This window comes from Oncorhynchus keta, chromosome 10 (genome assembly GCF_023373465.1).
Source record: "Oncorhynchus keta strain PuntledgeMale-10-30-2019 chromosome 10, Oket_V2, whole genome shotgun sequence".
NCBI classification, from domain to species: domain Eukaryota; kingdom Metazoa; phylum Chordata; class Actinopteri; order Salmoniformes; family Salmonidae; genus Oncorhynchus; species Oncorhynchus keta.
Window position 1 is genome coordinate 73,739,165 of NC_068430.1, and position 23,610 is coordinate 73,762,774.

General features: G+C 44.8%; 1 protein-coding gene and 1 long non-coding RNA gene across 3 annotated transcripts in view; both read left to right on the forward strand.

Annotated features, from left to right (window-relative positions):
- Positions 1 to 23,610, forward strand: part of LOC127932342 (nuclear factor 1 X-type) — a 164,895-nt gene that overhangs the window by 59,407 nt on the left and 81,878 nt on the right.
- Positions 640 to 8,760, forward strand: LOC127932346 (uncharacterized). 2 transcript variants are annotated; one of them, XR_008144914.1, is made up of 3 exons: positions 640 to 5,955; positions 6,158 to 6,257; positions 6,554 to 8,760. It is a non-coding gene; the product is annotated as an uncharacterized LOC127932346 (long non-coding RNA). The 2 variants fall into 2 exon arrangements; XR_008144915.1 differs by having other exon boundaries at positions 640 to 5,930.

Consider the following 23,610-nt stretch of genomic DNA (forward strand, 5'->3'; position numbering starts at 1 on the left):
CCCACTAGGTTATAGGGGAACATGCAGAGTGGGAATAAAAGAGGATGCCATTCTGTATATATTTTTTATCATTTAGATTTTATTGTCTTTCATTTCAAATATATTTTAAAAGGCTGGATTGTTGCTTTTTAATTACTATTTTATTAGACAAACAAAGGTTCTATTTATCAATTAATAATGTAGAGTTGATATCTTGTTTCTGTTGGAAAGGAAAAGTAGGCTAAAATAATTTCACTACAATACATTTTTTTCTACAATGAATAATGTTTCACAGACTATTGTTGGAAATATAAATGTTGATACAGACGTGCTATTGGTGAATTAGACCACCGTTTATAGTGTTATTCTAACCAAGTTTTGGTCCATTTCCTCTCGTCGTTATGTGGTTATGGGTACAGTGTGGACACACACACACACACACACGTTTCTCCGCTAGCTGGCTGGCTCTGTTTGCATTAAACGGCTCGGGGCTGCCCAGCCCAGTGCCCGTTCATAATGTGAGCCTGCAGTGTGCTCTTATCTTATCTGGCTAATCCAGTGTTGCCCCGGTGCTTTATCTACCTCCAAAGGGCCTGGACGGGCTCAGGCCTCCTGGTGTGACTGTGAGAGACTACAGGGATACTGGGATATTATGGGGGGGGCTGAGGCCTACCTAGTTAGGTTCTCCTCTACATTTACCTTTCATTTACTGTTGAATAAGCTGTACTGTAGTTACTGCAGTAGCGAGTTTATCCTCTACTATAAATGCATTGATTGTACTTAACTGTAGTTACTGTGGTTGTTTGAGGAGAGTGTGTGTGTATGTTAGTGTGACTACTGGTCGACACACTTACCTCTTCCACTTCCGTTTACTATACTGTACTGTAGTTACTGTGTGTGTGTATTGAGTGTGTTTTGTGTGACAGTGTATGTCTGTGTATGTCTGTGTCTTTGTGCCCTGAATGAGGAGACATGCTTATTTGTTTGTTTATTGTTAGTGCGAGTCTTTAGGCCTGTATGTCTCTCTTCCTGTCTCACCCCAACACTTTGTTTTGTCTCCTTAAACGTCCCCTCATTGTCCTTTTCTCACAGAGGTAGCCTGCTTCCCCCAATCTCCCTTTGTTTACGTCAGTAGAGAGACAGAGAGAGAGAAAAGGCGGGCGAGAGAAGAGGGCTTGCGTTTTCTGATTGTTCTGTTCTGGGTTGGCAGCCAGATCGAGCCACAGCCCCGCTGGTGTGGGAAGACGTCTACAACAACGTCTTGTGTTTTGTTTACGGCGGAAAGGAAGAAACAAGGGCGGAAAAACCACGGTGAAACTCTGATCTGCATCGCCATGTCGAGTGTCCTCTCAGCACAGCCAGCCAGCTCTTGTGCTGTTCTGTTAAGAGCAACACGGACTGTATAGCAAAACAAACCAACGCTCCCTATTCACTAGCATCACAATAAAGCCACCTTCCCTCGGCGTTACAAACTGCTGCGGGAGAACCAACCAGAAATCGGACGGCTAAACAAGCAATGCGATTGACATGGTCGGGGGAGGGAATAGAGGAGAGAAGAGGACAGCAGACAAGGGTCAAGGCTCTGTCTGTGGCTCATTATTTGTAGTATTTTATTAGTGAGCGTCAGGCGATCGCTTGGCCCGGAAGTGATAAATGTCTGCCAACACTGAACCCTGTCTGTGACTTAGACATACAGAGAGAGAGAGACACACACACACACACACACACACACACACACACACACACACACACACACACACACACACACACACACACACACACACACACACACACACACACACACACACACACACACACACACACACACACACACACACACACACAAGACTTTCAGATCAATGGATCGTCATCCTATAGCTCCTCCTAGATGTTTTTCAAGGGTTGATCTGTTTGACTTAAATCCGTCTTTTCAAGACGGTTGGAAAACACCTTTTATTCAAGAAGAGCGTGTGTCAGTTCCAGTGTGTGTTCTCTTTAGAGTGCTCGTCATACTTTGGAACCATATCTCAATATCTTTTTCTGCGACTATAAGAACTGTATGATTATGAGAAGATGTTTCCAACGCGCCTCTAATTCAAAGCGCAGCACCACAATACATTTGAAATCTCTCTGAAGGAGGTGTGAAAAGTAAAAGCGTTGCCATTTTCTTTGTCATGACCTCTCTCTATTGAGTGTGGTTGTGAAGCACATGGTACCAGACAGCAGACACCGCTCCGTACGGATAGTAGTAATGCCTTGGACGGGAAGAGTGTGTGTGTGTGTGTGTGTTGTCTGGTGCCAGACATCACTCTGTCCCGTCCAGGATCATAGTAATAATGGCTTGGACGGGAAGAGTGTGTGTGTGTGTGTGTGTGTGTGTGTGTGTGTGTGTGTGTGTGTGTGTGTGTGTGTGTGTGTGTGTGTGTGTGTGTGTGTGTGTGTGTGTGTGTGTGTGTGTGTGTGTGTGTGTGTGTGTGTGTGTTGTCTGGTGCCAGACATCACTCTGTCCCGTCCAGGATCATAGTAATAATGGCTTGGACGGCAGTGTGAGAAAACCCCAGAAAATCTGTAACTCTCCCTCCCTGCATTGATTCCTCGCTCTCTCCGTCCGTTTCTAAAACTGACCACAGGAAGGATTTTCAAATAAAAAGTGGTATTTGGTCTCATCAAAAACGCCCAAACGCTCAAAATGTTTGATTTATGAAGGGAAAAGTTTGTGTTTCTGAGATGGGAAAAGTGTGTTTGTGTGTGTTAGCGTGTGTCTGTGTGTGTTAATGTGTGTATGTGTGTGTTAGTGTGTGTCTCTCCTCTTCCTGACAGCTCAGTTCTGTGGCTAGACTTGATGAACGATCCTGGACGTGTTAATGTTTTGACGAGGTCCAAAACCCAACCCAACCCAGCCAGTTGATTGATTCACCAGGTTCCTGCGGTTCCCGCCAGTTCTCCGTTCTCCTTGTTATTTTTCCCATGAAGATAATCTGTTGTTAATTACTTCCTGGATCCCTGACCAACATGTCGCGTCTCGTATGAATGACATCAGGAGGGGCAAGTGTTTAGGTCGGCATTGGTGAAGTACCGTCTGGTTTTATTGGTGTTTCATGACATAAAAAATACGAGGCGAGAAGGGAGATAAGGGAGGACAGAGAAGGGGGAGTGAGACGGCCTCATTGCCGTTGAGGAGATCTATTGTGTTCAGTGGGAATAAGGCCCAGTAGAAGCAATCTTCCCATGCAGAGCTGGTTTGGCAATGAGCGCCCTCAATCCACCGCTGACTGACTGAGGCCCTGTGTTGTCTTCAGCTGGACATGCAGGATGAACAGAGAGCCATGTCTGCAGGACAGTAGGGACATGCTGTCACACCAACACCAATACGAAAGTAGAGTCCGAGCAGAGGAGGGTGAAGAGAGGAAGACGCCTCGCTGTTTAACAGAGAGTGTTCTCATCTTTGGAATAAAGTGTGTTTCGGAAGGTCCACTAACAGAACCGGGCCAAAAGCCGCCGTCGCTAAGACACACAACCCCTTGCTGAGTGTGACAGACATAAACCAGGCCAACACGGTCGGCAGGAACCCGGACTCCATTAATCCAACAGAACATAATTACAGAGACTCCAGACAGAGATTTGGAATGACTGTGTTGAGTCAACATTTGCTTTTCACTCAAAGTCAAAGTTGTATTTTGGTGTCCCAATAACATTGGATTTTGGTTGGTCTCCCCTGTTAAATGACTGACCAGTATCATTTTGTTTTGTTATTACTCTGTTGGGATGCGGTTCCCTTCACGGCTTCTCTTTGTTCTAGAAACAGAATTTGGCCTCTTTGGGTTTTACATAACGATCATAAGCCTCCTTCTCTTTGTCCGGATCGGAGGAAAAAAACATCTCTGTCTATCTAGATACCCACTTCCCCGTCGTTGTGTGATGGACTGTGAGTGAGTGAGTGAGTGAGTGAGTGAGTGAGTGAGTGAGTGAGTGAGTGAGGAGTTAGAGTGTTGGAGATGTCTGGCTGGTAAACAGATTATTCCAGTGAAATCGGGGGCCTCGGAATCGTGACGGAACTGAGAGACAAACAAAGCTGTTTTTTGAACCCGTTTGGCCATTCCTCTGGTCTTATCTCCTTTCTTTATAATTACTCTCCCTTTCTCTCTCTCTCTCTCGCTCAACTCCAAAGAAATGTAGAGTGTTTAGAGAAATTGAGAAGGGCATTTGTTTTGAAGAAAGAACTCAAAACAGCCTTCTTTATTCCTTGGATACAGTTTGTTTTGAAACCCACTTTCCCTGTTAATCCGTTCAGAATCAACGGCGGACCGACAGCTTTTTTGGCCCCAAAATGTTCTAGAAATTCACAAAAGGAAAAGACGGATCTTATTTCAGTTTGTGTCTGAGAATAAATGGCTGCACATGTTTTCTACATTACTAAATACCCACTTACCTTTTCATGGGTGTGTTATTCACAGTCTAATAAAACATGTATCATTGTGAGTTATGGATACAGTTGGTTACCTTGTTAGTATCGTAATTTATATTTCCTCAACGTTGAGGTTACATAAATCTGCTTTCTCTGGGAACGGGAGCTGGATAATAGATTTCCCACATTTTAAACTATAAATAGACTTACATTCACTTTAAATTCATAGATATTTTCACTTTATGAAAATATACATTTGTGGGGTTATGTACTATAGAAATAATGAGAGTTAGTCAATTTGCAATATAATTACTATGAATGTGGTTCTATCATTCCCAGAGACAGAAAGTGTGTTTGTACAGTATTGTAGTTACTGGCTGATGGCGACTGGTCAGGTATTTTTAGGTGAACACTTTATTAGGTTTGAACAAATTAACGACTGTTAAATTCAAATGAGTGTAGTAGGTTTGCTACTTACCTAAGCATTATTTTCTTCCACTGACTAGGCCCTTTTGGGTTTTATTTGGAAAAATATTGAGTAAGGGAGAGAGAGGGAGAGAGAGAACAAGACAAAAGAACGAGAGAAAATGATCAAGAGAAAAAAAGAGGTATTCCTAATTGTGCCTTGCTCAGTCCCAGCCGGGAGAGCATGTTGAGGGTGTTGAGCCAGGGAACATGGCCTATTCAGCGGGTTCATCTTTGGCAGTCCCCCTGTTCCCCAATACTGCCGCTTGGCTAGCTACTCACACAGCTTGGCTAAGGCTAACACTGCTAGCTACTCACACAGCTTGGCTAAGGCTAACACTGCTAGCTACTCACACAGCTTGGCTAAGGCTAACACTGCTAGCTACTCACACAGCTTGGCTAAGGCTAACACTGCTAGCTACTCACACAGCTTGGCTAAGGCTAACACTGCTAGCTACTCACACATCTTGGCTAAGGCTAACACTGCTAGCTACTCACACAGCTTGGCTAAGGCTAACACAATAGCACATATTCTGGTTTTAGAGCCCGACCGATATATATTGTTTCAGCTGATAAGGGCCTTTTGATGCTATATATCGATATCGGACGATAATTCCACAATAACTGATATTCAATAAGTAGGATTAAGAAAAGGGAATCTAAGGCTCATCTGAACACCAGCCGGCATTCTCATGATGTGTCATTATTGTCACAGTGTTAGAAATCAACATTTGAAGCATATTTCTTGGATAATTGCTGTTTTGGATGGCAATTTATGAGAACTTTTACATTTCCTTTCAATAAAACAGCATATTGACAGATATATCGGTAATGGTGAGTATTGCCCACCAAAAGATCTGAATCTGTATCGGACACGGAAAAAAAACATAATGGTCGGCCTCCAGTTTTTACTGAACGAAAAGAAAGAAAAAAAATCACCTTTTTATTTGTGGATGAAAGAATGAAGACTGGTGATGGATGTAGTCTTAATTCTGGGGAGGGAGGATTGGGGGGATGTCTAGTGGTGAGAAGTGAGAGGAATACTAGTGGTGAGAAGTGAGAGGAATACTAGTGGTGAGAAGTGAGAGGAATACTAGTGGTGAGAAGTGAGAGGAATATTAGTGGTGAGAAGTGAGAGGAATACTAGTGGTGAGAAGAGAGGAATACTAGTGGTGAGAAGAATACTAGTGGTGAATTCTAGTGGTGAGAAGAGAGAGGAATACTAGTGGTGAGAAGTGAGAGGAATACTAGTGGTGAGAAGAGAGAGGAATACTAGTGGTGAGAAGTGAGAGGAATACTAGTGGTGAGAAGAGAGGAATACTAGTGGTGAGAAGAGAGAGGAATACTAGTGGTGAGAAGAGAGAGGAATACTAGTGGTGAGAAGTGAGAGGAATACTAGTGGTGAGAAGTGAGAGGAATACTAGTGGTGAGAAGTGAGAGGAATACTAGTGGTGAGAAGAGAGGAATACTAGTGGTGAGAAGTATAGTGGTGAGAAGAGAGGAATACTAGTGAGAAGAGAGAGGAATACTAGTGGTGAGAAGTGAGAATACTAGTGGTGAAAGAGAGGAATACTAGTGGTGAGAAGTGAGAGGAATACTAGTGGTGAGAAGTGAGAGGAATACTAGTGGTGAGAAGAGAGGAATACTAGTGGTGAGAAGTGAGAGGAATACTAGTGGTGAGAAGAGAGGAATACTAGTGATGAGAAGTGAGAGGAATACTAGTGGTGAGAAGTGAGAGGAATACTAGTGGTGAGAAGTGAGAGGAATACTAGTGGTGAGAAGTGAGAGGAATACTAGTGGTGAGAAGTGAGAGGAATACTAGTGGTGAGAAGTGAGAGGAATACTAGTGGTGAGAAGTGAGAGGAATACTAGTGGTGAGAAGTGAGAGGAATACTAGTGGTGAGAAGAGAGAGGAATACTAGTGGTGAGAAGAGAGAGGAATACTAGTGGTGAGAAGAGAGGAATACTAGTGGCGGCGTCGGTGGCGGTTGGTTTCTGGCACCACGTAGCTTAGCTGCTCTCTGTGAATGATGCCAAATGTTCACACACTATCCTTGCCAACCTCCGTCCTTCTGATCCTCTCTTTCTTTTCTCTCTTTCTTTTCTTTATGTTGTCCCCCTTTTGTTTATATTCTTCTTCACGGTTCAGATGAATGCCCTCTCAAAGGCTCATTAGCCCCATGGGCCGACTGAACTGTTTGTCAGTGGCAAAAAAAATATTTCTGAACAACAATTTCGGGAATGAAAAATGTAGGTAAAAAAAATCCTCAAAGAAAAGGTTTTATTATGCCTCTTTATTTTGGTGTTGTTCATCGGGAGGTTTTACTGTCGTTAGTTTTCTCTGGTTTTGATCAATTCTCTGACCTTCATATATTCTGTGGAAACTGTTCATTCATTATTATTATTATTATTATAGACAAGGAGCGATAATTAGTGAACATATTAGCAAATACTGTTTTAACCTAATCATATTGATTAGAATTTTAACAAAGGCCTAATTATTAAATACACCAAATGATGTATCATAGTGGTTTGGCTGATATTCAGGTATCATTATCGCCGTAATTGTATATTTTCTCTCTCTCAATCTCTCTCTTTCTCCAAGGAGCCGTTTTCTCTCCTTGTTCCTTTTGCTTCCTTCTCAGAATCCTCTTTAGAAGACAACCTTGGTAAGGGCATCGTTTGGTGTTGGTTACGCCGTGAGAAGGAGAGAGGTTTAAAGCCTAGCCGTGCGAGAGGGTGGTAGCTAGCTAGGGCTAAAGAGCAAAGCACCACACCAGAACAAACGGCAGAGAAGCATCATTTGGCAGAGAGTCAGTCTGTGGAAGAGGGTACGCCTCAAATCAGTTTGGACACAGATCTGGGACACTAGACGGAAGAGAAGAAAGAGGGATGAAATGGGATAGAAAGAGGGATGAAATGGGATAGACAGAGGGATGAAACAAAAAGAGGGATGAAATGGGATAGAAAGAGGGATGAAACAAAGAGGGATAAAACGGGATAGAAAGAGGGATGAAACGGGATAGAAAGAGGGATGAAACGGGATAGAAAGAGGGATGAAATGGGATAGACAGAGGGATGAAACAAAGAGGGATAAAACGGGATAGAAAGAGGGATGAAACGGGATAGAAAGAGGGATGAAACGGGATAGAAAGAGGGATGAAACGGGATAGAAAGAGGGATGAAATGGGATAGACAGAGGGATGAAACAAAGAGGGATAAAACGGGATAGAAAGAGGGATGAAACGGGATAGAAAGAGGGATGAAACAGGATAGAAAGAGGGATGAAACAGGATAGACAGAGGGATGAAACAAAGAGGGATAAAACGGGATAGAAAGAGGGATGAAACAGGATAGAAGAGGGATGAAACAGGATAGAAAGAGGGATGAAACAAAGAGGGATGAAACGGGATAGAAAGAGGGATGAAACGGGATAGAAAGAGGGATGAAACGGATGAAACAAAGAGGGATGAAACGGGATAGAAAGAGGGATGAAACGGGATAGAAAGAGGGATGAAACAAAGAGGGATGAAATGGGATAGAAAGAGGGATGAAACGGGATAGAAAGAGGGATGAAACGGGATAGAAAGAGGGATGAAATGGGATAGGGAACAACAGGATGGGGGGGGGCACACATGAACGTCTGTGTTTGAGTGTGTGTGCTGTATGTGGTGGTGCGTGTGCATCGCCTCTGTGTGTCTTCTACTGTCCCTCAACCTCAATGAGGACTAGACAAACCACGGGGCCAGTGGACGGTGGTAGATACATGGTTATGAAGGAAACAAGGCTCTGTCCTCCTCAAAAGGCTCCATTCATGATGAACTGGAGAGATTTCTCTCTGAGGGGAGAGAAAAGAGGGTTCAGGGGACAACACGTGTTTTCGATAACAGGGTGAGTTTTATACTGGGGCAGGAGGGGTGTGTGTGTGTGGGGGGGGGGGGCATGTGTGTGTGTGTGTGGTGTTGGTGGTGGGTAGAGAGTCCGGTTGTGTGTGTATAGGGGGTGGGTAAGAGTGTGTGTGTGGGTGGTGTATGTTTTTTGGGGTGTGTTGGGGGTGTATGACAGTGATAGTGGCAGTGGGTAGAGCAGGTGGGAGTCTTCATCAACAGGATGGTTTTAAGGACAGTTTGTTTGTTAGCTATGGTATATGTTGTATCTCGTAGGAGTTGGTGTGCGTGGAGGGGGGTATTTTGGCAGGGTTGTAGGCCTAGTTGCTAGGCAGACTGGATTGGGGGGCTGATGTAACTGTTAAAGTGTGTATTATTTTCGGGGAGTTTTTTTCTAAGGAAGGTGTTGGTGTTACTCTTTTTTCTATATGATAGTCCGTTCAATAGTTTGATAGTGAGACAGGGTTACTGCCACTGGAACTCTGGGGCCTCAGGGACAACACGCTGAAGCGGTGTGACACTGAAGTCTGAGTGTGTGTTGTGTTTTGTGTGTCGCAGCATGCCGGGAACTGTGAGCCAAGGGACCGGGGTGTAAACTAGGTGCTAATGCGTCCTTTTGCATGTTTCCACAGTGTCAAGTTTTAATTAGGAAGGAGACATAGATGACAGATGATAGATGGGATAAATAGACCAGACAATGGTGTTCCAGAGAGACAGAAACACCCAGGTAGAGAGTACAGAGAGACAGAAACACCCAGGTAGACAGCACAGAGAGACAGAAACACCCAGGTAGACAGCACAGAGAGACAGAAACACCCAGGTAGACAGCACAGAGAGACAGAAACACCCAGGTAGACAGCACAGAGAGACAGAAACACCCAGGTAGACAGCACAGAGAGACAGAAACACCCAGGTAGAGAGTACAGAGAGACAGAAACACCCAGGGAGACAGCACAGAGAGACAGAAACACCCAGTTAGACAGCACAGAGTGACAGAAACACCCAGGGAGACAGCACAGAGAGACAGAAACACCCAGTTAGACAGCACAGAGAGACAGAAACACCCAGGTAGACAGTACAGAGAGACAGAAACACCAAGGTTGACAGCACAGAGAGACAGAAACACCCAGGTAGACAGTACAGAGAGACAGAAACACCCAGGTTTACAGCACAGAGGGACAGAAACACCCAGGTAGACAGAAACACCCAGGTAGACAGCACAGAGAGACAGAAACACCCAGGTAGACAGAAACACCCAGGTAGACAGCACCGAGAGACAGAAACACCCAGTTAGACAGCACAGAGAGACAGAAACACCCAGGTAGACAGTACAGAGAGACAGAAACACCAAGGTTGACAGCACAGAGAGACAGAAACACCCAGGTAGACAGTACAGAGAGACAGAAACACCCAGGTTTACAGCACAGAGGGACAGAAACACCCAGGTAGACAGAAACACCCAGGTAGACAGCACAGAGAGACAGAAACACCCAGGTAGACAGAAACACCCAGGTAGAGCACCTTTTAACAGTTAATTTCTGACTTGTCTTCTACTTCTTATACACTGGTTAAACACAGTCAATTAGGCTCTTTTTAAACCTTTTTAGTTCAACAGTCATTAAATATTACATCAATCAATCAATACGCAGTATGTACATCAGATCAGAACCACAATATGATCTAGGTTGCCATGGCACCTACCCCCTACCCCCCTCTCCTCTGTCTCGCCACCCCAACGTGTCCCCCCCGACAATCTGTTCCTTACGTTTATTGGACCCTAATTTGGCTGCCTCCATGGCAACCAGGGGCTCCCAGAATACCTTGGCTGGGTGGTATCCAGGGCAGCGGTGGTGACTGGTTGGCATGCCCGCGGTGCCACCGGGGTGTTGCTGGGGCAGGTGTTCTGGTCTGGCAGGGACCTCGGTGTGGCTGCTAGGATAGGCTAACCCTGTTATGAGGACTCTCCTCCATCCTCATATCTGCTGACGTAGGCTGGGTCTAAAATGGAACACTGTTCCCTATTTAGTGCACTACTTTTGACACCATATTCTCTACAGGGTGCCATTTGGGATGCAGGCCTACAAAAGTGGGGTCTGCTGTGTAGCATGGGGGAAGCATTTCACCAGCGCGCATATTGATGTGGCCATGGCACTGTGCCCAGTTGGTGCTGCCTTCCTCCCACACACACACACACACACACACACACACACACACACACGCACGCACGCACGCACACACACATACATACATATACACAAACAAACACTCACACACACAATGTATAATACATGAGCCTATACGATTTTGAACTGTGCTGTGGCTCTCTGTCACATATAAATATTCAGTTGCACGCGTGTTGATTTGAAGCAGGAGCCATCATGATCTGCATAGCATTAGTATGGGTCCAGTCTCTGAGCACTAGTAGCATTAGTATGGGTCCAGTCTCTGAGCACTAGTAGCATTAGTATGGGTCCAGTCTCTGAGCACTAGTAGCATTAGTATGGGTCCAGTCTCTGAGCACTAGTAGCATTAGTATGGGTCCAGTCTCTGAGCACTAGTAGCATTAGTATGGGTCCAGTCTCTGGGCACTAGTAGCATTAGTATGGGTCCAGTCTCTGAGCACTAGTAGCATTAGTATGGGTCCAGTCTCTGAGCACTAGTAGCATTAGTATGGGTCCAGTCTCTGAGCACTAGTAGCATTAGTATGGGTCCAGTCTCTGAGCACTAGTAGCATTAGTATGGGTCAGTCTCTGAGCACTAGTAGCATTAGTATGGGTCCAGTCTCTGAGCACTAGTAGCATTAGTATGGGTCCAGTCTCTGAGCACTAGTAGCATTAGTATGGGTCCAGTCTCTGAGCACTAGTAGCATTAGTATGGGTCCAGTCTCTGAGCACTAGTAGCATTAGTATGGGTCCAGTCTCTGAGCACTAGTAGCATTAGTATGGGTCCAGTCTCTGAGCACTAGTAGCATTAGTATGGGTCCAGTCTCTGAGCACTAGTAGCATTAGTATGGGTCCAGTCTCTGAGCACTAGTAGCATTAGTATGGGTCCAGTCTCTGAGCACTAGTAGCATTAGTATGGGTCCAGTCTCTGAGCACTAGTAGCATTAGTATGGGTCCAGTCTCTGAGCACTAGTAGCATTAGTATGGGTCCAGTCTCAGTCTCTGAGCACTAGTAGCATTAGTATGGGTCCAGTCTCTGAGCACTAGTAGCATTAGTATGGGTCCAGTCTCTGAGCACTAGTAGCATTAGTATGGGTCCAGTCTCTGAGCACTAGTAGCATTAGTATGGGTCCAGTCTCTGAGCACTAGTAGCATTAGTATGGGTCCAGTGGGTCCAGTCTCTGAGCACTAGTAGCATTAGTATGGGTCCAGTCTCTGAGCACTAGTAGCATTAGTATGGGTCCAGTCTCTGAGCACTAGTAGCATTAGTATGGGTCCAGTCTCTGAGCACTAGTAGCATTAGTATGGGTCCAGTCTCTGAGCACTAGTAGCATTAGTATGGGTCCAGTCTCTGAGCACTAGTAGCATTAGTATGGGTCCAGTCTCTGAGCACTAGTAGCATTAGTATGGGTCCAGTCTCTGAGCACTAGTAGGGTCCATTAGTAGTAGCATTAGTATGGGTCCAGTCTCTGAGCACTAGTAGCATTAGTATGGGTCCAGTCTCTGAGCACTAGTAGCATTAGTATGGGTCCAGTCTCTGAGCACTAGTAGCATTAGTATGGGTCCAGTCTCTGAGCACTAGTAGCATTAGTATGGGTCCAGTCTCTGAGCACTAGTAGCATTAGTATGGGTCCAGTCTCTGAGCACTAGTAGCATTAGTATGGGTCCAGTCTCTGAGCACTAGTAGCATTAGTATGGGTCCAGTCTCTGAGCACTAGTAGCATTAGTCTCTTCATTTGTATTAAACTACTCAGATGTATTGGTTTAATTAAAGCTCATAGATTGTAACTGTTGTTCCTTGAGTGTGGACAATCCCCTAGATGGTGATGGTACCACTGTAAAACTCTGTGATGGTAAAAATCCCTAGATGTAATACTCTGTGATTTTTTTACAATTTTACCTTTATTTAACCAGGCAAGTCAGTTAAGAACATATTCTTATTTTCAATGATGGCCTAGGAACAGTGGGTTAACTGCCTGTTCAGGGGCAGAACGACAGATTGTCAGCTCGGGGGTTTGAACTTGCAACCTTCCGGTTACTAGTCCAACGCTCTAACCACTAGGCTACGCTGCCGCTGGTAAAAATCCCTAGATGGTGATGGCACCACTGTAAAACTCTGTGATGGTAAATATCCCTAGATGGTGATGGTACCACTGTAAAACTCTGTGATGGTAAATATCCCTAGATGGTGATGGTACCACTGTTAAACTCTGTGATGGTACCACTGTAATACTCTGTGATGGTAAATACCCCTAGATGGTGATGGTACCACTGTAAAACTCTGTGATGGTAAATATCCCTAGATGGTGATGGTACCACTGTAAAACTCTGTGATGGTACCACTATAATACTCTGTGATGGTACCACTGTAAAACTCTGTGATGGTACCACTGTAATACTCTGTGATGGTAAATACCCCTAGATGGTGATGGTACCACTGTAATACTCTGTGATGGTAAATATCCCTAGATGGTGATGGTACCACTGTAAAACTCTGTGATGGTAAATATCCCTAGATGGTGATGGTACCACTGTAAAACTCTGTGATGGTAAATATCCCTAGATGGTGATGGTACCACTGTAATACTCTGTGATGGTAAATATCCCTAGATGGTGATGGTACCACTGTAATACTCTGTGATGGTAAATATCCCTAGATGGTGATGGTACCACTGTAAAACTCTGTGATGGTACCACTGTAATACTCTGTGATGGTACCACTGTAAAACTCTGTGATGGTACCACTGTAATACTCTGTGATGGTAAATACCCCTAGATGGTGATGGTACCACTGTAATACTCTGTGATGGTAAATATCCCTAGATGGTGATGGCACCACTGTAATACTCTGTGATGGTAAATATCCCTAGATGGTGATGGTACCACTGTAATACTCTGTGATGGTAAATATCCCTAGATGGTGATGGTACCACTGTAATACTCTGTGATGGTAAATATCCCTAGATGGTGATGGTACCACTGTAATACTCTGTGATGGTAAATATCCCTAGATGGTGATGGTACCACTGTTAAACTCTGTGCGTAAGTAGAAGTTAGTATTCCATACAATGCTAGAGAGAATCAGCTGGGCTCATTTCTGCCTTCCCAAAACCCTCACATTGAATGTAATGCACATGTTAGTGTGATGGAGGGAGTGTGTGTTAGAGGGAGTGTGTGTTAGAGGGAGGAAAGGAGAGGGAGAAAGGAGACTAAATGTGTGTGTGTGACATCCCGTCACACTCTCCTCAGGCTGTTTCTACAATCCCACACATTGGCCACCTGATCCCCAGCCGGCACCTGGTGCACATAAACACATACACACACACTGTACACACACACACAGTACACACACCCACATACACAGTACACAGGACGGACACACTGCACACACACAGATGAGGCCTGAGTCCCAGGGTAGGCCCAGGACAGGACAGTGGACCTCATGTGGTGCAGCTCCCCAGCCGAACCCCTCTCCAGCTGGGTCTCCCTGCCTACCTCAGAGGGATAGCGCTGGGCCGGCCAAAACACTGGTTCCTGACCAGAGTCCGTCACAAATCTTTCTAGTCCGTCACAAAACTTTCTAGTCCGTCACAAATCTTTCTAGTCCGTCACAAAACTTTCTAGTCCGTCACAAAACTTTCTAGTCCGTCACAAATCTTTCTAGTCCGTCACAAATCTTTCTAGTCCGTCACAAAACTTTCTAGTCCGTCACAAATCTTTCTAGTCCGTCACAAAACTTTCTAGTCCGTCACAAAACTTTCTAGTCCGTCACAAATCTTTCTAGTCCGTCACAAATCTTTCTAGTCCGTCACAAAACTTTCTAGTCCGTCACAAATCTTTCTAGTCCGTCACAAAACTTTCTAGTCCGTCAGAAATTGAACAGATTGGGAGTTTTAAGGGAAGAAACTATAACCTGAGTAGTGAACTACAGTGCTTTCAGAAAGTCGCTGGCCTACAGACAATACACCATAATGTCATAGTGGAATTATGTTTTTAGACATTTTTACAAATGAATTAAAAATGAAAAGCTGAAATGTCTCCAGTGAATAAGTATTCAACCCCTTTGTTATGGCCTAAACACATTTAGGAGTAACAATTAGCTTAACCAGTCACATAATAAGTTGCATGGAGTCAAATCAAATCAATCAAATCGAATCTAATTTCATTTGTCAGATGCGCCGAATACCACAGGTATTACCGTGAAATGCTGACTTACAAGCCCTTAACAATGCAGTTTTAAGAACATATTTACTAAATCAACTAAATCAAATAAATAATTGAAATAAAAGTAACACAATAAAATAACAATAACGAGGCTATATACAGGGGCTACCGGAAACAAGTCAATGTGCGGAGCTACGGTAATAGTGTTTAACATGATATTTGTATGACTACCTCATCTCTGTACCCCACACACATACAATTATCTCTAAGGTCCCTCAGTCGAGCAGTGAATTTCAAACACAGATTCAACCACAAAGACCAGGGAGGGTTTCCAATGCTAAATAGGTCAATTAAAAAAAGCAGACATTGAACATCCGTTTGAGCATGGTGAAGTTATTAAGTACACTTTGGATGGTGTATCAATACACCCATTCACTACAAATATACAGGTGTCCTTCCTAACTCAGTTGCCGGAAAGGAAGGAAACCAATCAGGGATTTCACCATGAGGCCAATGGTGACTTTAAAACAGTTTACAGAGTTTAATGGCTGTGATAGGAGAAAACTGAGGATGGATCAACAACATTGTAGTTCTCCACAACACTAGCGTTATTGACAGAGTGAAAAGAAGGAAGCCTGTGCAGAATACATATGTTCCTAAACATGCCTCCTGTTTGCAATAAGGCATAAAGTAAAACTGCCAAAAAAATTGGCAAAGAAATTAACTTTATGTCCTGAATACAAAGCATTATGTTTGTTGCAAATCCAACACAACACATCACTGAGAACCACTTAATTTTTTTCAATCATGGTGGTGGCTGCATCATGTTATGGGTATGCTTGTCATCGGCAAGGACTAGGGAGTTTTTTTTAGGATAAAAATAAACGGAATAGGGCTTCCAGTGTAGTAATTGGTAGCTTCCCCAACACAACTGAGTAGCTTATTTCATGATAAAGGAATACAACTTTAATATTGTTTTAGTTCTGCTGTCAAATGTGCTGTTATTTCAGCTAACCCTCTTGAACTGGTCCAAGAAGTTTGAAAGTTTGAAAGCAATGGAGCCGGAGAGGATGGCTGATGTTTTACTGGCTCTTAACCAACCGCGCTATTTTGTTAGCTTTTTCGAATTGTTTGTAACTTATTTTGTACATAATGTTGCTGCTACCGTGTCCTATTGCCGGAAAGAGCTTCTGTACTGGTACCCACTGTTTATAGCCTCGCTATTGTTATTTACTGCTGCTCTTTAATTATTTGTTGCTTTTATTATTTGTATTTTTTTAATGTATTTTTGTTAAAAGTGCATTTTTGGTTATGGGCTTGTAAGTAAGCATTTCACTGTAAGGTCTGAAACCTGTTGGTGTCAGCGCATGTGACACATTCCATTTGTTTTGATTAGATGTCTTTATCACTGTTAGTTAGGGCAAAGCCAGTGTGGTTTCCCCTCCTAGTAAACCCTGTGGCATGAATACATCAGCTCTGTCATCTGAGAAGTGTAAGGAGATACTGTGTGTGATCCATAACAGGAACCTGTTTGTGTGTGTGTGTGTGTGTGTGTGTGTGTGTGTGTGTGTGTGTGTGTGTGTGTGTGTGTGTGTGTGTGTGTGTGTGTGTGTGTGTGTGTGTGTGTGTGTGTGTGTGTGTGATCCATAACAGGAACCTGTTTGTGTGTGTGTGTGTGTGTGTGAGTGATCCATAACAGGAACCTGTTTGTATGTGTGTGTGTGTGTGTGTGTGTGTGTGTGTGTGTGTGTGTGTGTGTGTGTGTGTGTGTGTGTGTGTGTGTGTGTGTGTGTGTGTGTGTGTGTGTGTGTGTGTGTGTGTGTGTGTGTGTGTGTGTGTGTGTGTAAGTGATCCATAACAGGAACCTGTTTGTGTGTGTGTAAGTGATCCATAACAGGAACCAGTGTGTGATTTCTGCTCTGCCAGCCTATAGTACAGGAGCCAAAGTTAAAGTTGAGAAGCAATCCTGTACAATTTGACACAGGAGATTTTATTTTATCCACCTTCCTCTCTCTCTTACTCCCTCTCTCTTACTCCCTCTCTCGTACTCCCTCTCTCTTACTCCCTCTCTCTGCCCACCCTCAATCCCTCCCTCTCTCTCAGCGATGCTCTCCTCTCTCTCTCTCTTTCTCTCTCTCTTTCTCTCTCTCCTCCCTCTCTCCTCTCTCTCCTCTCTCTTTCTCTATCCCGTCCCTCTCTCTCACTCTCTTTCTCCTCTCTCTCTCACTCTCTTTCTCCTCTCTCTCTCCCTCCCTCTCCCTCTCTCTCGCTCTCTTCTGGCTACACACTGGCACTTTTGAAATGTTTTTGATTCTCGAGGTGTTCATGAAAAATAACATGATTTCGTTTCATGCTGCTGTGTGTGTGTGTGTGTGTCCGTCTGTGGGTGTTGTGTAGTTTGGTTGCTAACCGGCTGTGTCTTCCGTCTCACATCCGCACGCTGTTTCATGACACGCAGCGGAATTGTCCCGGTTCTGTTTTGTTTGTGTTGCCTTGCTTTTATTTCTCTGGCGCGATGCAGTCGTCTGCAAACAAACCTAGACCACATCCACCCTCCCTGCGGACCAACCAATCTCCCTTCCAGACTGACCGTGCTGCTGGATAATGTTGGGACCACGCAGGCAGAGCCAAGACCTGCTCCTACAGTCCTACCAGAAAACTAAAGCTATTTCCACTACCAGATATATCAATTGCCTTCCAAAGCGATGGTAAAAGAGTACAAGATGACTACAACTTTTACTGGAGTTGGACAACTGGGGACTTTTCCCACCTCTGAGCAACTGCTTCTCTTGCTTTTCAGGAATGTTTGAGGTGTCTGAGTTCATTGGGTTGTTTGTTTTCAGTCATCGCGGGACAGGTACAACAAGGCAGTGTCCTCAGTTACACCTGGTGTCACCTGTCTCACTGTCACCTAAACCCTACAGAGTGGGTGGAGGCCGATCAACGGTCTGTTGTAGTCTATAGACCAAACAGGGCAGACAGTTTAGACAGGTAAGTTAGAGGTAACAGGATGCCAGCCACAGGGGCTGACGATCCCCACCAGATCCCCTATCAATGTACTGGGGCAATGATGATGATCACATAGTCTCACACACACACACACACACACACACACCACACACACACACACACACACACACACACACACACACACACACACACACACACACACACACACACACACACACACACACACACACACACACACACACACACACACACACACACACACACACACACATAGTACTGGGTATTGGGTAAGAATTACTGTGTGTGTGATGCTTGTCTTGACTGAGTGACTGTTGTTGATTAAAGGTTGTTGTTGTAATTGCTGGGTTTAAAATGACAGGTGGCGGATGTGTTCCTATAATCCCCTATCTAATATAGAGGTCCAGGGGTGAAGCTCTTAATCTCAAACACACACACACACACACACACACACACACACACACACACACACACACACACACACACACACACACACACACACACACACACACACACACACACACACACACACACACTGACGCGGAGAAGAAACACACACACACACTGACGCGGAGAAGAAACACACACACACACTGACGCAGAGAAGAGATAGAGAAACATATACACTGACGCAGAGAAGAAACACACACAAACACGCGAGAGGCACACACACACGCTAATATTCGTTCGCTTTTTCTCACACAAACACTTTTACACGCACGTACATCCGTTAAAACAAACACACACTCCACGTGTACGCACACACACACAATCCCTCTACGCGTACACAATCACTTTTACCCACTCACCATTTCTCCCGGTCAAATCCCCCACTCTGACCTCTGCCTCTCTCTCTCTCTGTTTGTCTTTCATCATGGATTGGACATTAGTGCGGCCACATGTCTCTGTTTGTCTACTGGTTCAATAACTGATGTATACTTCACCGCAGATGGTGTAATTCAGGAAAATGTGATCAAGATAACTTTCTACATTTTACATTTGATTTATTTAGCAGATGCTCCTTTCCAAAGCGACTTTCATTAGCAGTTAGGGTTAAGTGCAACACACAGACAGACAGACAGACAGACAGACAGACAGACAGACAGACAGACAGACAGACAGACAGACAGACAGACAGACAGACAGTTCGTTCACTCTCAGAACAAATCAAGAGAGTTCAAGGTGAATTAGGCTGGACCTAAAACCAATAGGTTACACATAGGTACTCTACAACATATTAACTTTGTCCATTGACTTAATGACTTCCATTTCCTCCGTCATTGACTCTCTCTATCTGTTTATATGGATGGTTGTAGTGGTTTCTTGTATTTATTGCTGTACAATCAACCCATGAAAAGGGCCACTTGAGATAGGGGAAAGGACTGGTAGATACCAGCCCTGCTCCACCCTGAGTCCTCAGATAACCCCGTACACTAGGCTGTGTGATGGGTTAGCATGGGTTGTATGCTCTCTATAGATAGTTCCAGTATGGGGAGCAGCAGAGACTAAACCTATATAGCCTAGTTTAGTAGGCTAGTATCTATAAACAACCTATTCTAATAGGTCAGTGTGTTTGTTTGGGGGGATAAAGTAAAGACAACAGGTGTTTCTGCTAGAGACTCTTATCTACTTTCCATCTACTTTTTCTTTGCTTTCTCTCTTTTTCTTTCAATCTCATTATTTCTCTCATACATTTATTCTCTCTCCCCCCTCTCTCAACCCCTCTCTGCCCCCCTCTCTCGCCCCCCTCTCTCTCTCCCCTCTCTCAACCTCTCTCTCCTCCCCCTCTATCCCCCCTCTCTCCCTCCCTCCCTCCCTCTCTCTCTCCCCCCCTCTCCCTCTCTCTGTGCAGGTGTGCTGGCAGTGTGTTTGACGTGTGTGTGGTTGTTTGCAGCATAGCAAACAAGGAGGGGGGGGCAGGGTGTGGGGTCACCTCAGGTGAACTGTGTTGAGGGAGAGAGAGGCGGGGTCTAGAGAAGAGGGGGAGTAAACTGACGTAGAGAGAGAGAGAGTGTTGTGCCTGTTCAGCTAGTCCTCTGAAAGTCTAGAGAGAGAGAGAGAATGTGAGATGATCACTCTATTTGTGATATGAAAGGAAGGAGGAGTGAAAGAGGGTGAGAGAAAGAGAGAGGGATAGGGAGAGAGGGAGAAAGAGAGGGATAGAGAGAGAGGGAGCTCCTCTACAGGGAAGGTTTTCTGAGGTCACAGTACTGAATATCACAGAGGAATGTGGAATTCTGAACCGTTGCCAACGCAAACACACCGGCCCAGCCACCGCCGCCCCCAATGGCTGTCAAGGGCCGCTTTACACACTCACACACACTGAGAGAGACACACACACACACACACACACACACACACACACACACACACACACACACACACACACACACACACACACACACACACACACACACACACACATACACAAAACGTGCGCACACAAACTCAGAGACGCACACATTCACACGTGCACACACACACATGCATACTGTCAACACATTGACCCATAACCATTTTTGATAAGTTGAGTTGACAGCAGAGAACAATGGTCTATGGAGTTCAAACTTAAAGACCTTTTAATGACAGTAGTTTTCTGCAGCCATGATTAATCACTGTGGACACACACACACACACACACACACACACACACACACACACACACACACACACACCTACACACACACTCTCTCATCCACGTTTACAGTGACTCATACACAGTCCACACACACACTCTCTTTGATGTTTTGTCAAGGACTTATATCCGCCATCTAAAAATACGATGCATTGAAATGTAAGAAAGACCACCTTTAAGGAAAAAGAAATCACCTAAAATGCAAATAAAAAATCCATGTTCTGGGGCCAAGAAAATGTTCCATTCGTCCTTAATGTTAATGCCAAAGACTAAATGAGAATCAGTCAGCGCATAAGTTATGAATTTAGCATTCAGGGAGTGAAGCTGTGAAACAGCAGGATTTTGGACAGGTACCGGGGGATGGGGATTGAAGGGATGAGTGTGTGTGTGTGCCTGCACGGGTGTTGCCAGGTTTTCACTTGGGTGTATGTGTGAGGTTTTAGCTGAGGGTCTTTGTCATACAGTTAGGTGAGGAATATCCTACGGTTGTGTGTAAAGTTCTCTACATGTAGGATGTGTATAGCAGCCAATATGTTTTCTTTTCTTTTGTTTCATGGCTACATAAGTCTACTGTACTGTGTACCAGGGGCAGTGGCAGCAGGCTGAATTTAAAGGAACACGATATATACCCCCCTCTCCTTCCCATCCCTTGTTCCTTTCCACCCTTCCTTCCTTCCTTCCTTCCTTCCTTCCTTCCTTCCTTCCTTCCTTCCTTCCTTCCTTCCTTCCTTCCTTCCTTCCTTCCTTCCTTTTTCTTCCTTCCCTTCCATCCATCCATCCTTCCTTCCTTCTTTCTTTCTTTCTTTCTTTCTTTCTTTCTTTCTTTCTTTCTTTCTTTCTTTCCTTCCTTCCTTCCTTCCTTCCTTCCTTCCTTCCTTCCTTCCTTCCTTCCTTCCTTCCTTCCTTCCTTCCTTCCTTCCTTCCTTCCTTCCTTCCTTCCTTCCTTCCTTCCCTCTCTCTCTGTGAAGAGGCTTGTCTCTGGCGTGGCTGGAGCAGGCGAGGGTTCAGGGGTCAGAGCTCAGACTAACTGAGAGGCTCAGCTGGTGTTTGATGTGGGGAGCAGCACAGCAGATCAAGTAGTGCAGATTCCTGCCTGTCTGACACCATACACACACACACACACACACACACACACACACACACACACACACACACACACACACACACACACACACACACACACACAGTCTTTACAGCTCATCTCTCTTTTTTGGCAGCATTCTCTCCTTCTCCCCTTCCCTGCCTCCTTTTTCCTCTCTCCTTCTCTCTGTCTTTAAATTCAACTGAACTCAAGGACCTCGGCTGTTACGTAAATGGGTTAAACACAGACACACGTGAGCACATACAGAGGTGCGGAACACACCCACACACACACACACACACACACACACACACACACACACACACACACACACACACACACACACACACACACACACACACACACACACACACACACACACACACACACACACACACACACAGAGCAGTCCCTCGCTAACTGTGGCTTCCTAAGGTCAGGTCAACAGACACTTAGTTCCTGATGCCTCCGTTGGTGTTCTCCTGCGTGGTAACAGCTGAGGGGACAGAAACATGGGCTGTTTTGGTTAGTTGGTGCAGTCGCTGTCATGTGCTCTCATGGTTCCCACATGTACATTATGGCCTCAGCAGTGTTTGTGTGTGGGGGAAATGACTGTGACTGTGACTGTCCCCTGAAGTGACTGTCCCCTGTAACTGTACCCTGTCACCTCCCAAGGGCAGGGACCTCACCATACTTAAGTGCAGATTCAATATTTATTGTGGTTGGATGTTCCAGACATATTGCTCACCATGTCTGCTGCAGAGGGACAAGAGAGAGACATTAAATCAGGAGTTTTGACCAGTCATGGAAATAGAAATGGTGCAGGTACAGCCAACTAGCGTAAAAATAATATTGCAATATTGTCTAAACGATACGATGTATTGAAAAAAAAAAAAAAAAAAAGATATCCTGATATGGAACTTTATCGATTGAGTCAAAACACCAACCTGATCTCATAGTTTCACTGTAAGAGTTGCCGTAATTGGATGAAAGTCGGTTCCGATGGGTTACAAGGTAAAAACAGAAACACCTGATAGGGTTAAGTCTAGGTATTCATTCTGAGTAGCTAGGGCAATGGTTTGGGGAAGTCTTAAAACCAAATGATGAAAAACTATGAAGTATCATCAACTACTCCCCCTGCTTGCTAGAGAACTGTGAACTGCAGTGGCCAGTGATCTGAGCAGCTCTCTGGCTCTGAGACTCTTGACATGGTTTTTTGAGCTTCGACGAATGCATTTATCAATGTCCTCAGGACCTTCTCAGATGTCTGAAATCGACCTCTATCTTGTGACCAGCCTAAAACAGCCACACACTCAGTGCAGCACAGCATGGAGTCCAAAGTACAGGTGTTGTGTGATGACTCACAGACTGGGCTGCTCTCCTCCTCTGTTTGTAAATATGGGGTTAGTCTGTTGAACACAGCTTAAGTTCCCAAACACTTTCATTTGTGTTACTGTAGGGGAAGGACACAGCTGGGGCAAGGCACAGAGAGAGAGACACACACATAGGAGTACACAGCAACACACACACGCACGCACGCACGCGCGCACGCACGCACGCACGCACGCACGCACGCACACACACACACACACACACACACACACACACACACACACACACACACACACACACACACACACACACACACACACACACACACACAGCATCTTTAAACAGTGTCTTCCCTACCATAATTCTAGCCTGCCAGTCTCTGTGTAGAGGCTGTGGTTTGGCCGACCTGCCCGACTCTCTCTCCATTAAGGCAGTAAGCAGCGTGTGTTACTTGACAGTTAGGGCTTCTTTATATGACTGTCTATCTACTTAATGTGGCCCCTGAGGCCCCT